At 35.3% G+C, this 12,804-nt stretch overlaps 1 pseudogene; it reads left to right on the forward strand.

Moving 5' to 3' along the window:
* Positions 1-2,044: 2,044 nt before the first annotated feature.
* LOC8275137 overlaps positions 2,045-12,804 on the forward strand; it is a 47,441-nt pseudogene continuing 36,681 nt past the window's right edge.

Consider the following 12,804-nt stretch of genomic DNA (forward strand, 5'->3'; position numbering starts at 1 on the left):
AGAAACAAAGGTTGCAATTTCCACTTTAGGTTGCGTTTTAGTAAACTTCCCACTTTTCAGGTGTCTAACTGATAAATTCTTTATTTCTCTTGGACAATTTCTGCTTCAAGGTGAAGAATAGTGATTTTTCTGCTCCGGGGACCAAACTGGTAATTTACCGGCCATAGGCCAAAGTGATAATTTGATGGTCGTGACCAGAGTGGTAATTTGCCACTCTTAGGCCAAAATTTGTCAAATCAACTTCAAATTGTCTAATTCTTCTTCTAGATTATCGGGCTACACCAAAACTACCCTCAACTAGGATTTTTCACTGCCAATTTTTTACCAAAAGGACTTGAATTTGATAAGAAGGGAAGAAATTCCTCATCTGCCCAAATTGAGCATAAATCGTGCCTTTTTTGCCATCGATGAGGTATTTTTCTCCTACTATTCTTGCTTACCTGTCACTTTTACATTTAAAATGTCATTGACCCGATCTGTGGGCCCGTGATCGGGCACTAGAGAATGGGTAGGCGTAAGGCCACCGAATCCTGTAGTAAGCCTGACCATTCACTAACTTAATCAAATTTCAATCCAATAGCACTGATCCACAATTAACCTTACTCGTCAGGTTCCACATATTTAGAATTTGGACTGCCAGCATGAATAGACAAGACCAGAATTTACATGAATTTACAAAATGATAAATATGAAATTTCTACTGCGGAGATTCTAGAATTTTAAAAATTAAACATACTAAAAATCAATTACGTTAAACCCGAAGATGAAGGAACCGGGCTACTAGATGAAAAGAACTGCGGAAAAACTAACCACACCTGAAAACAGTTAAATTGAGACTGTCAGTCTCTGGAGTAAGTTAAAATCATATATCTAAAAACAATTACAAACACTTCAATACACATTTATTTAACTTAACATAAAATATTAAGTCATGCAAAAATATATGTATCATGCCATGCTTCTATAAAATAAATTTCAGATAATGCGGGATGGAGTACTTCAATAGAACCCTAATCCCCATTACTAAACAGTCTTAGCCTTTCGGCTCTCTCGTTCCTACAGAACTAGCACCCAGAGAGCAAAGCTCAACCAAGGTCCTTAAATCTAGTCTAGTCACTTATATTTCCAATAAATTCGGCGCCCAGAGAGCAATGCTCGACCAGAGACCTTTACTCTGGCAAACTCACTCTATTCAGCCCATAAAGTTAAACTCGATTAGGGCAAGTCCTAAACCATTCTTTTATTACCTTACTTAATTCATATCGGTGCGCACGCGGTCCTAATGCAACCCATCAGGTGGTATGTTCTACTGCCGTCCCATCCCGAGTCAACATGCACTCACAATAGCATTATGTAGAAAACGCTAGATATATGAATAATAATTAAATAAATAATTAAAATCTTAAATCATTTAATCAGAATTATTGTGAAAAACTTTAGCATGACATACATAAGAAGCAAATATATGACTTTAACTCACATTTTTGATGACCTCCTAGCTCTGCTCTGATGCCTCAAGTAGAGCGAGCCGAACTGACGGATTTATCTAATCATGGAAATAATTAAGTCAGTAAATATAAAACCTTTAGCAATTAACCCTAGGCTAGACTCTTAGAATTACTGTATAAGAATCTCAACTCGGAAGAATTCTACTGAAAATTCGGCAGAACTTCTCCTAAATTACGGATATATACCCCCCATATAATGGGTCCAGGACCTGCCAGAAAACACTTCAAATATACAACGATTAATTATCGAGAGTCGGGCAACCAAAACTGCATTAATTTTCCCGACTCCGCAATACAACACAAAATACGATTATTGGTAGACGGTCCGACAATTAATTATTTTAACTAACAATTCTCACAATATTTTTCTAATGCTCAACCCAATTAAATAAATACATAATTTCATCAATAACCTTTAAAATCTACAGTCTAGAGAAATTACTAAGATGCTTGATCATTCTATCGACTCGCTTCCAGCCGCTGGAGTCTGATCGACAATCCGAGCACGCCTACGGACTCGAGACAATGCGCTGACGATGGTTCCAACTTCCGATCTTCCGATCCGACTCCCAATCATCCGGAGACATATACGGACAATCTCCACCGTCGATTTTCAAATGGAGTTTGATCGCCATGAAATCGGTGTCATTGGAAAGCTTGAACTAAAATCCCAGTTGCCCCTAATCTTTTCACCTCGCCGGATCTTGCAATCCCAGCAGCCTCAAAAGGTGGCAATGGTCGGAAAAGGAAGCCCAGCGCAAATGGTCGTCGGAAACTCCATGATTTGTGGCAAGAAAAATTTATCGTTTCTAGCCATTTCCACTTCGCCGCCTAGCACAAGCCATAGAGCTCGCCGAGCGTACCACCCCAACTCTGCCATTGCACCACCGGACAAGCCTCCATCACTGCCGACGCCCTCCTCTCTCTCTCTTCTTCTTCTTCTTTTTTTCTTTCTTTTCTTTTCTTCTCTATATCGATATTTGGTCCCTGAACTTTTCTTCTTTACCATTTAGTCCCTCAACTTTTTAATTACTAACAATTTTGCAAACTGTAAAATTTCTGATGAACCCTTCAACTTTTCTTTAGCTTTTGAATTAAGCCCCTAACTATTTAATTTGGGCCAAATCAAAATTATTAAAAATATAGAATTATTTATTTACCCTTGATTTTAAATATAAAATTACCAAAATGCGCTTACCGACACATTTAATTATAAAAATACCAACCATACAACTTTTCATTTAAAACCCTAAATTAAAACAATTATATTTTCAATCCTTCATCCAAAATTAATTGTCAATTTAATTCTAACACTTAATTAACTGAATTAATCAATTTACTAACTATTTTCCAATTAAAATCAACACCATTAGCTAATTAAAATTTTCTATTCACCAATAAATTCTTTTATAAAAATATTATTTACCAACTCTTTCATAACTTTCAAATATAGAATTTAATTCATATACTCATATGGGGAGAAAATTAAATGACAAAAAATATAATTTATTACCCAAGAAATTTATTTAATTAATCTCTTGAAAATCAAACTAATTAGATATAGAAAAATAACTCTTATTTTTATCTAGCATTGAAATTATATTTTAAATCATCCCAATTAAATCAATTGAAAATAAAGTAATATTAATTTAAATAAAACTCGTTATTAATTATTACTAATATTATTATTATTAAAAGAAAAATTTCCAGGTATTACATTCTCCCTCCTTAAGAAAATTCATCCTCGAATTTTAAAATAAAAGGCTCACACTAAGACTGAAATTAATGAGAGTAAGAACCTCTCATCTCTAGCTCGGCTTCTCGGGGTACTTTTCTCGATAAAATAATTCAACCACAAGACCTTGACCATCGGTGAAATCCTAGAGCAAAGCTGGCAAACTTGAGAATCCACGATCATGGCTGATTGTCCTTCATAAGTTGATCTTCACTTACTTCTACATACTGAGGTTGCAACACAAGTGAAAGATCGAAAAGATACTTCCTCAACACGGATATACGAAATACAGGATTGACTTACGAGAAAAATTTGGCAGCAAGTCCAACTTGTATGCCACCCCACTAATCCTACCAATATTTCCAAGGGTTCCACACAATAAGGGCTAACTCGCCTTTCCTACCAAATCGCATCACTTCTTGCATAAGAGACGCCTTAGGAATATATACTCTCTAATATAAATCTCCACGTGCTCCCACTTCGGGTTCACACAACTCCTCTGCTTTCTGAAAGCTGTCTTTAGCTGTTCGTGAGTAAAAGGAATCTTCTCTAAAATGAAAGATCCGAACCAACTTCGGTCCTACCAAAAATCAATTAGCCAAATTCTTTCTTAATGACGTGCCCCATGAACGTAAAGAATATCCTTAACATCCACATCATATCATCCACACCACATCATCCATCTGGTTGCGATAACTGACACAAAACCATGCCATCCTAACATTTTCTCCTCTTCGACTGGAATCTAGAAAATCTCCTCTATTCCTCTATAATCCAATATGGAGCCTACTGCGCCATATATTCATTCTTATGGCAACTCAGCTTGTTATTCAGAGAATCCCAAGCTAACACAATTTACTTTAAAAGATTTACTTTATAATCATCACTGTAAAAATTATTATTATCTTAAAAACACTTTTTTAAAAGAGTAAAATCTCTAGTTATTTTTTTATATAAAATTCTACAATATTGCGCACTAGGGTGATGATACCCCTTATCACCAAGGGTTGCAATGCACGATGTATGATGCATGCCCTAAAAATGAGTTATGGAATTGTGCATGCCTAACAATGAAATGCCATAATGAGTTCTTGCAGGAATGGATGCAATATTGTATTTTAAACACTTGTTCTACATAAAAAATAATTAGTGTTCGCTTAAGTTTCTCTGGATTCCAAGCGTCTGAAAAAAAGTACACCAACCACCATTCTTATGCTTCTTACAACCACAAAATTCAACCATATAGCTCTGATCTCTGCTCGACATTCTACATACTAACTTCGGTTCTACTTAAGGCGATACTTGATGCGATGACGAGGCAGTTCATGACACGACTATAACTACACTTTGCACCAATTCTAATTATGGTTTCCACTGCCAAAACAACAATCGAAGCATCTAAGGCCGGTCTGCATTAATCACTTAGAGAAACGGCACGAGTCTACCGTGCTCCTAACCTTGCTATCTCTACATTGCTTACTCTCAGTACAGCATTAAGACAAGCTCACAAGAAAGAGAAAATATAGACTCTCTAACTGTGAAAGCTGAGACTGGAGTCAATGAAAAAAACAAGGACAAATTTAATCCTAGCTCCGCAGTAGTAAGAATCTTAACCTAGGTCGAAGGAAATCTAAACCTAAGCTCTGATACCAACTTTGTCACGACCCGATCTGTGGGCCTGTGACCAACACTAGGGAATGGGTAAGCTTAAGGCCATTGAATCCTGTAGTAAGCCTGACCATTCACTAACTTAATCAAATTTCAATCCAATAGCACTGATCCACAATTAACCTTACTCGCCAGGTTCTACATATTTAGAATTTGGACTGCCAGCATGAATAGGCAAGACCAGAATTTACATGAAATTACAAAATGATAAATCTGAAATTTCTACTACGGAGATTCTAGAATTTTAAATATCAAACATACTAAAAATAAATCACGTTAAACCCAAATATGAAGGAATCGGGTTGCTAGATGAAAAGAACAGTGGAAAAACTAACCACTTGAAAAACAGTTAAATTGAGACTATCAGTATCAAGAATGAGTTAAAATCATATATCCAAAAATAATTACAAACACTTCAATAACACATTTAATTAATTTAACATAAAATATTAAGTCATGCAAAAATATACGTGTCATGCCATGATACTATAAAATAAATTTCACATACTACGGAATGGAGTACTTCAGTAGAACTCTAATCCCCATTATTAAACAGTCTTATCCTTTCGGCTCTCTCATTCCAACAGAACTGGCGCCCAGAGAGTGAAGCTTGACCAGGGTCCTTAAATCCAGTATGGTCACTTATATTTCCAATAAAGCCAGCGCACAGAGAGAATGCTAGACCAGGGACCTTTACTCTGGCAAACTCACTCTACTGAGCCCAGAGAGTTAAACTCGACCATGGAAAGTTCTAAACCATTCTTCTATTACTTTACTCAAATTCATACCGATGCGCATGAGGTCTTGATGCAACCCATCAGGTGGCATGTTCGATTGTCGTCCCGTCCCGAGTCAACATGCACTGACAATAGCATTATGTAGAAAATAATACATATATGAATAGTAATTAAATAAATAATTAAAATTTTAAATCATTTAATGAGAATTGCCGTGAAAAACTTTAGCATGACGCACATATAAAGCAGATATATGACTTTAACTCACAATTTTAACGACCTCCTAGCTCTGCTCTGATGCCTCGGGTGGAGCGAGCCGAACTGACGGATTTATCTAATCATAGAAATAATTAAATTAGTAAATATAAAACCTTTGGCAATTAATCCTAAGCCTAGACTCCTAGAATTACTGTTTAAGAATCTCGACTCAGAAGAATTCTACCGAAGATTCGGCAGAACCTCCCCTAAATTACAGATATATACCCCCAGTATAACTGGTCCAGGACCTGCCAGAAAACACTTTAAATATATAACGATTAATTATCCGGAGTCGGGCCACCAAAACTGCATTAATTTTTCCGACTCCGTAACACAACACAAAACACGATTATTGGCAGACGATCCAACAATTAATTATTTTAACTAACAATCAATTGAAAATAAAGTAATATTAATTTAAATAAAATTCATTATTAATTATTACTAATATTATTATTATTAAGTGATTGAATTGGATTTAAGGACCCTGGTCAAGCTTCGCTCTCTGGGCGCCAGTTCTGTTAGAATGAGAGAGTCAAGACTGTTAGTGATAGAGCTAGGGTTCTACTGAGGTACTCTGTCCCATGGTATCAAATAAAATTTATTTTATTTTATTTTACAGAAGCATAGCATGACACATATTTTTATTTTAATTAAACGAATGTTTTATTGAATTTTTATATTTCGTTTTGGGATACATGATTTTAACTCACTCTCGAAACTGACAGTCTCAATTTCACTGTTTTTCAGGTGTTGTTAGCTTTTCTGCAGTTCTTTTCTCTAGCAGCCTGATTCCTTCATCTTCGGGTTTAAAATAACTGACTTTGTTGGTATGTTTAATCTTTTAAAAAATTCTAGAATCTCCGCAGTAGAAATTTCATATTTATAATTATATAATGGCTTGTAAGTTTAGGTCTTGTCTAATTATGCTAGCAGACCGAATTTAATATATATTATCTGATGATTTAAGGTTAATTGTGGAAAAGTGTCAATGGATAGAGTCCGGGTTAAATTTTGTATGAGTTAGTGAATGGTCAGGCATACTATGGGATTCGGTGGTCTTACGCCTACCCATTCTCTAGTGCTGGTTACGGGCCCACAGATCAGGTCGTGACAATTATGGCTTCTAAGAGTTCAACATTAATCATGTCAAGCACATCGTGGCTACAATGATTATCATAAGTATGAGATATAGAACATACCTCATCATCTTCTAAAGCCATAAAGCAAAAGTTGAAAACTTCTTCATCTTTACTTGAAGAACTTTTATCCCAAGTTGCCTTGAATTCTTTCCTTTTCTCCTTCTACTTGTTACTTTTGTAACAATCAGCCTTGCCATGCCCTTGCTTGCCACACTCATAGCAACTTATATCTTCACTTAGCTTAAAGGACACCTTTTGGAGTGTCTTTTCTCTCTTCTTTTATCCTTGATGATCTCTTTGACTCTCTTAGAGAGCATGATAAGTTATTCATCCTCATTATTGCTTGAGTTTGAACCAAGCTCTCTTGGCGTTGCTTGATTGAGCTTTTGAAAGCAAGGGGTTTCTTTTTGTAAACCATTTCATTCTCTTGCTCTTCCTCCTTTTTAAGTTCCACCTCATGGGTAAGAAGCTTACCAATACGATCATCGGTTGAGATTTTACCCAAATCCTTGTTAGCTTCCTTAATACTTGCAACCCTTGAGCCATAGTCCTTAAGAGAGAGTGCCTTGAGGATTTTGTTGTTGATGTCAAGTAGCTAATAGTGCTTTTCCAATCTTTGAAGTTGTTAATGATGGCGAGAAGCTGGTATGACATATCGATGACACTCTCATTAGGTTTCATATTGAAAAGCTCATATTCGATTATGAGAAATTGAACTTTCTTGGACCTTACTTACTTGTTTCCTTTATGGTAATTCTCCAATGTCTTCCATATCGTGTAAGCGGTAAGGAGGTGTTGAATTCTTTCACATTCTTCTCTACATAGAGAACTTAAGAGAATGATCATGACTCTCTTGTTCTTGCCATTAGTGTCACGACCCGATATGTGGGCCCGTGACCGACACTAGAAAATGGGTAGGCTCAAGGCCACCAAAACCCGTAGTAAGCCTAATTAATTAACAATTCAAATATGCATACATATATATACTATTAAAATAACCTAACACTTCATTCACAAATCTACACATAATTAGATTAATACTCTAATTGGATACTAGTAGACATTCCATAACTTGTTACAGACCAAATTCACAAATACTATGCCAAGTATACTATTGCGAAGAGTCTAGAAGTTTAAATAGTTTAAAATGCAAGAGTAAAAATTAATTATAATAGGCCCGAAGGAGAAGAAAGTCGGGTTGTTAAGAGAAAGGCAACGGAGAACCTAGCTGTCACTTGAAAAATTTAAAATTGAGACTATCAGCCTCGAGAGTGAGTCAAAATCATATAATTCTAAAATAAATACAACCATCTCAATAAAATATCCATTTAATATAATAAAATATCATATTATATCCAAATACGTGTCATGCCATGATTCAGAAAAATATAATTTAAATGCTTATAGGATGAGTATCTCAGCATAACCCTAGCCCCAATACTAGCAGCCTTTCGGCTCTCTTACTCCAGTAGAACTGGTGCCAGAGAGCGAAGCTCAACCAGGGTCCCTAAATCCAGCCTGGTCACTTGATTACTAATAAAGTCGGTGCCTAGAAAGCAACGCTCCACCAGGACCTTTCCTCCGGCAGTCAAATTTTCACAGCCTAGAGAGTTGTACTCGCTCAAAAAGCCTTTACATATGTATAAAATTAAAATATTTATAATTTTAATTTCTTAAGTTATAAAATCGATGAAATATATGAAAGATAGTTTATTACTTTCATAATAAGAACTTTTGTTGACATCAACAAAATCTTGGTGCAAATAATTTATTATCTCTATAAATGTAAAAATTAACAAAAAAAAATAAATATTTAAATAAATTATAATTAGACTATCCATATAGTTGTTTGATATTCTAATCATAATATATATAAATCATAATATATATAAATCATAATATTACAAAAGTGTGAAGAAAAAGAAAAAGAGAATAAAAGAATTTACTAAAAGAGTTTTACTAACTCTTTAATTTATTAGGTTAATTTAGTTATTTATTAATTTAATTTAATTTAATAATATATAATATTTACAATTAATAATTCATTTAGTATAAGTCTAATTCTAAAAAGTCTAACTCTATTAGAATTTTAAATCAACAATGACTCTAATTCTAGATTATAGCATTTTAATTATATTTTAAAAGTCTAACATATAGTTTCTAACAAAAGAATTGAAGTTGACAAGGCAGAGACTAATATAATTACTAAACTTCCTCCACCTACTTCTGTGAGGGGAGTCCAGATATACCCTCCAATCGGCCAAAGCTCACCGGAGACGGCTGGAAAAGCCCAAAAACTCGGCTACCCTCACTTCGCCGGAACTTTCTCCTCCGGCCACCTTTTGTGTCACTATCACCGCCGAATTGAAACTCAGATCGAGGGGAGTTGTTTGCCACAAAAAACAATGGCTACCGATACCGGAAACGCCACGCATGACAGCAAGGGAAGCTATGGTTGCCTTTCTTGCTCCCATGCCTGCCGTCGCCTCCAACTGTAGCACCGACAGCATCAAGGTCATCGACGACAACAGCACCCCTAGCCGCTGCAGCCGCACCGCGAACGAGCCTCCATCGCCGCCGCCATTGATGGCTGACACCTATTCCTCCTTCTTCTTCTTTTCTGCGATCCCCTTCTCTTTTCTTTTGCTTTCTTTCTTCCTCATCGCCATTAGGTCCCTAAACTTTTCTTCTTTACCATTTAGTCCCTCCTCTTTTCAATTACTAAAAATTTTGCCCTGTAAAATTTTTGTTTAACCCTCTAACTTTTCGTTAGCTTTTCAATTAAGCCCCTAACTACTTAATTTGGGCAAAATTAAAATATAGAATTACTTATTTACCGTTGCTTTTAAATATGAAATTACTAAAATACCCTTACCGACATATTTAATTAGAAAAATACCAACCATGCAAATTTTCATGAAAACCCCATGTTAATAAAATTATACTTTTAGCTCTTATTCCAAAATTAATTGCCAAATTAATCCTAAAATTTAATTAACTTAATTAATCAATTTGCTAACTATTTTCCAATTAAAATCAACAACGTTTGCTAATTAAAACTTATCATTCCCCAATAAATTCTTTTATAAAAATATTATTTACTAATTCTTTCATAACTTTCAAATATATAATTTAATTCATATATTCATATTGAGAAAAATCAAGTGACCAAAAATATAATTTATTTCCCAAAGAATTCACTTAATTAATTTCTTAAAAGAAAATCAAACTAATTAGATATAAAAAAATAACTCCCTTATTTTTATCTAGCATTGAAATTCCATTTAAAAATCATTCCAATTAAATTAATTTAAAATAAAAATAAAGTAAAATTAATTTAAATAAAAATTATTATTAATTATTACTAATATTATTATTATTATTATTATTATTATTATTATTAAAAGAAAATATCGAGTATTACATTCTTCCCCCCTTAATAAAAATTCGTCATCGAATTTTAAAAAATAAAAGGCTCATACTAAGACTGAAACTAATGAGAATAGGAACCTCTCATCTCCAACTCGGCTTCCCGAGTACTTTTCTCGATAAAAGAATTCAACCACAAGACCTTGACCATTGGTAAAACTCTAGAGCAAAGCTGGCGAACTTGAGAATCCATGATCATGACTGATTGTTTTTTGTAAGTTAAAAATTTTCACTTACTTCCATACACTGAGGTTGCAACACATGCGAAGGATAGAAAATATACTTCCTCTATACGGATATATGAAATATCGGATTGACCTGCGAGAAATTTGACGGCAAGTCCAACTTGTATGCCACCTCATTAATCCTACCGATAATTCCAAGGGTGCCATACAATACGGGCTAACTTCCCTTTCTTACCAAAATGCATCAAGTCTTGCATATATGACGCCTTAGGAATACATACTCTCTAATACTAATCTCCACGGGCTCCCACTTCGGGTTTGTATAACTCCTCTTCCTTCTGAAAGTTGTCTTCAGCCACTCGCCGGAAAATATGAATCTTCTCTGAAATGAAAGATTGAACCAACTTTGGTCCTGCCAAAATCCATTCGCCATCTTCTTTCCTAATGATGTGTCCCTTGCACATACAGAATATCCTTAACATCCATACCACATTATCCATCTAGTTGCGATAACCGATACAAGGCCATGTCATCCTGAAACAGAATTCCTCCTCAACTGGAATCTAGAAAGTCTCCTATGTTCCTCTACAATCCAACATGGAGCCTACTGCACCACAGATCCATTCTCATAGCAACCAAGCTTGTCTTCCAAAGAATCTCAAGCTAACACAATTTACTTTAAAATATTTACTTATTTATTTACTTTACAATCATCACTGGTAAAAATTATTATTATCTTGAAAAACACCTTTATAAAATCGTAAAATCTTAAGTCATTTTCTTTTTATAAAATTTTACAATATCGCACACCAGGTTGATGATACCCCCTATCACTAGGGGTTGCAATGCACGATGGATTGGGCGCAATATTGTATTTTAAAATACTTTGTTCTACTTAGAAAAATAAATAGTGTTCGCTTAAGCTTCTATGGATTCCGAGCATCCAAAAATTACACCAACCACCATTCTTATGTTTCTTACAACCACAAAACTCAACCATATACCTCTGCTTGACATTCCACGTACTAACTTCGGTTCTACTCATTAAGGCGATACCTGATGTGATGACGAAGCAGTACATGACATGACTGCAACTACACTCTGCACCAATCCTGATTGTGGTGCCCACCGCCGAATCGACAATCAAAGCATCCAAGGCCAGTCTGCACTAATCACTTGGATAAATGGCAATGAGTCTACCGCGCTCCTAATCTTGCTATCACTATAGTGCTCATTCTCAATACTAGTCAAGACAAGCTCATAAGAAAGAGAAATGATAGACTCTCTAACAATGAAAGTTGAGACTGGAGTCAATGAAAACAATCAAGGACAGACTTAATCCTAGCTCTGCAGTACCAAGAATCTTAACCGAGGTTGAAGGAAATCTAAACCTAGGCTCTGATACCAACTTTATCACGACCCGATTTGTGGGCCCGTGACCGGCACTAGGAAATGGGTAGGCTTAAGGCCACTGAATCCCGTAGTAAGCCTGACTATTCACTAACTCAAACAAATTTCAATCTGAACTCAAGCCATTAGCACTATTCCATAATTAACCTTTAGCCATCAGATACTATATTTTAAATTTGGTCTGCCAACATAAATAGGCAAGACCTGAATTTACATGAAATTACAAAATGATAAGTCTGAAATTTCTACTGCGGAGGTTCTAGAATTTTAAAAGTCAAATATACCAAAAATCAGTTACATTAACCCGGAGATGAAGAATTCGGGCTGCTAGAGGAAAAGAACTGTAGAAAACCTAACAACACTTGAAAAACAGTTAAATTGAGACTGTCAGTCTCAAGAGTGAGTTAAAATCATATATCCAAAAACGAACACAAATGCTTCAATAAAACATTCATTTATTTAAAATAAAATACTAAGTCATGCAAAAACATGTGTCATGCTATGCTTTTGTAAAATAAAATAAATTTTACATACTATGGGATGGAGTACCTTAGTAGAACCCTAACCCCCAACACTCAGAGTCTCGGCTCTCTCATTCCAATAGAATTGGCACCCAGAGAGCGGAGCTCTACCAGGGTCCTTAATTCCAGTCTGGTCACTTAAATTTCCAATAAAGCCGGCGCCTAGAGAGCAACGCTCGACCAGGGGCCTTTACTCCGGCAAACACACTCT

Source organism: Ricinus communis, chromosome 7, assembly GCF_019578655.1.
Source record: "Ricinus communis isolate WT05 ecotype wild-type chromosome 7, ASM1957865v1, whole genome shotgun sequence".
Classification (NCBI taxonomy): Eukaryota; Viridiplantae; Streptophyta; class Magnoliopsida; order Malpighiales; family Euphorbiaceae; genus Ricinus; species Ricinus communis.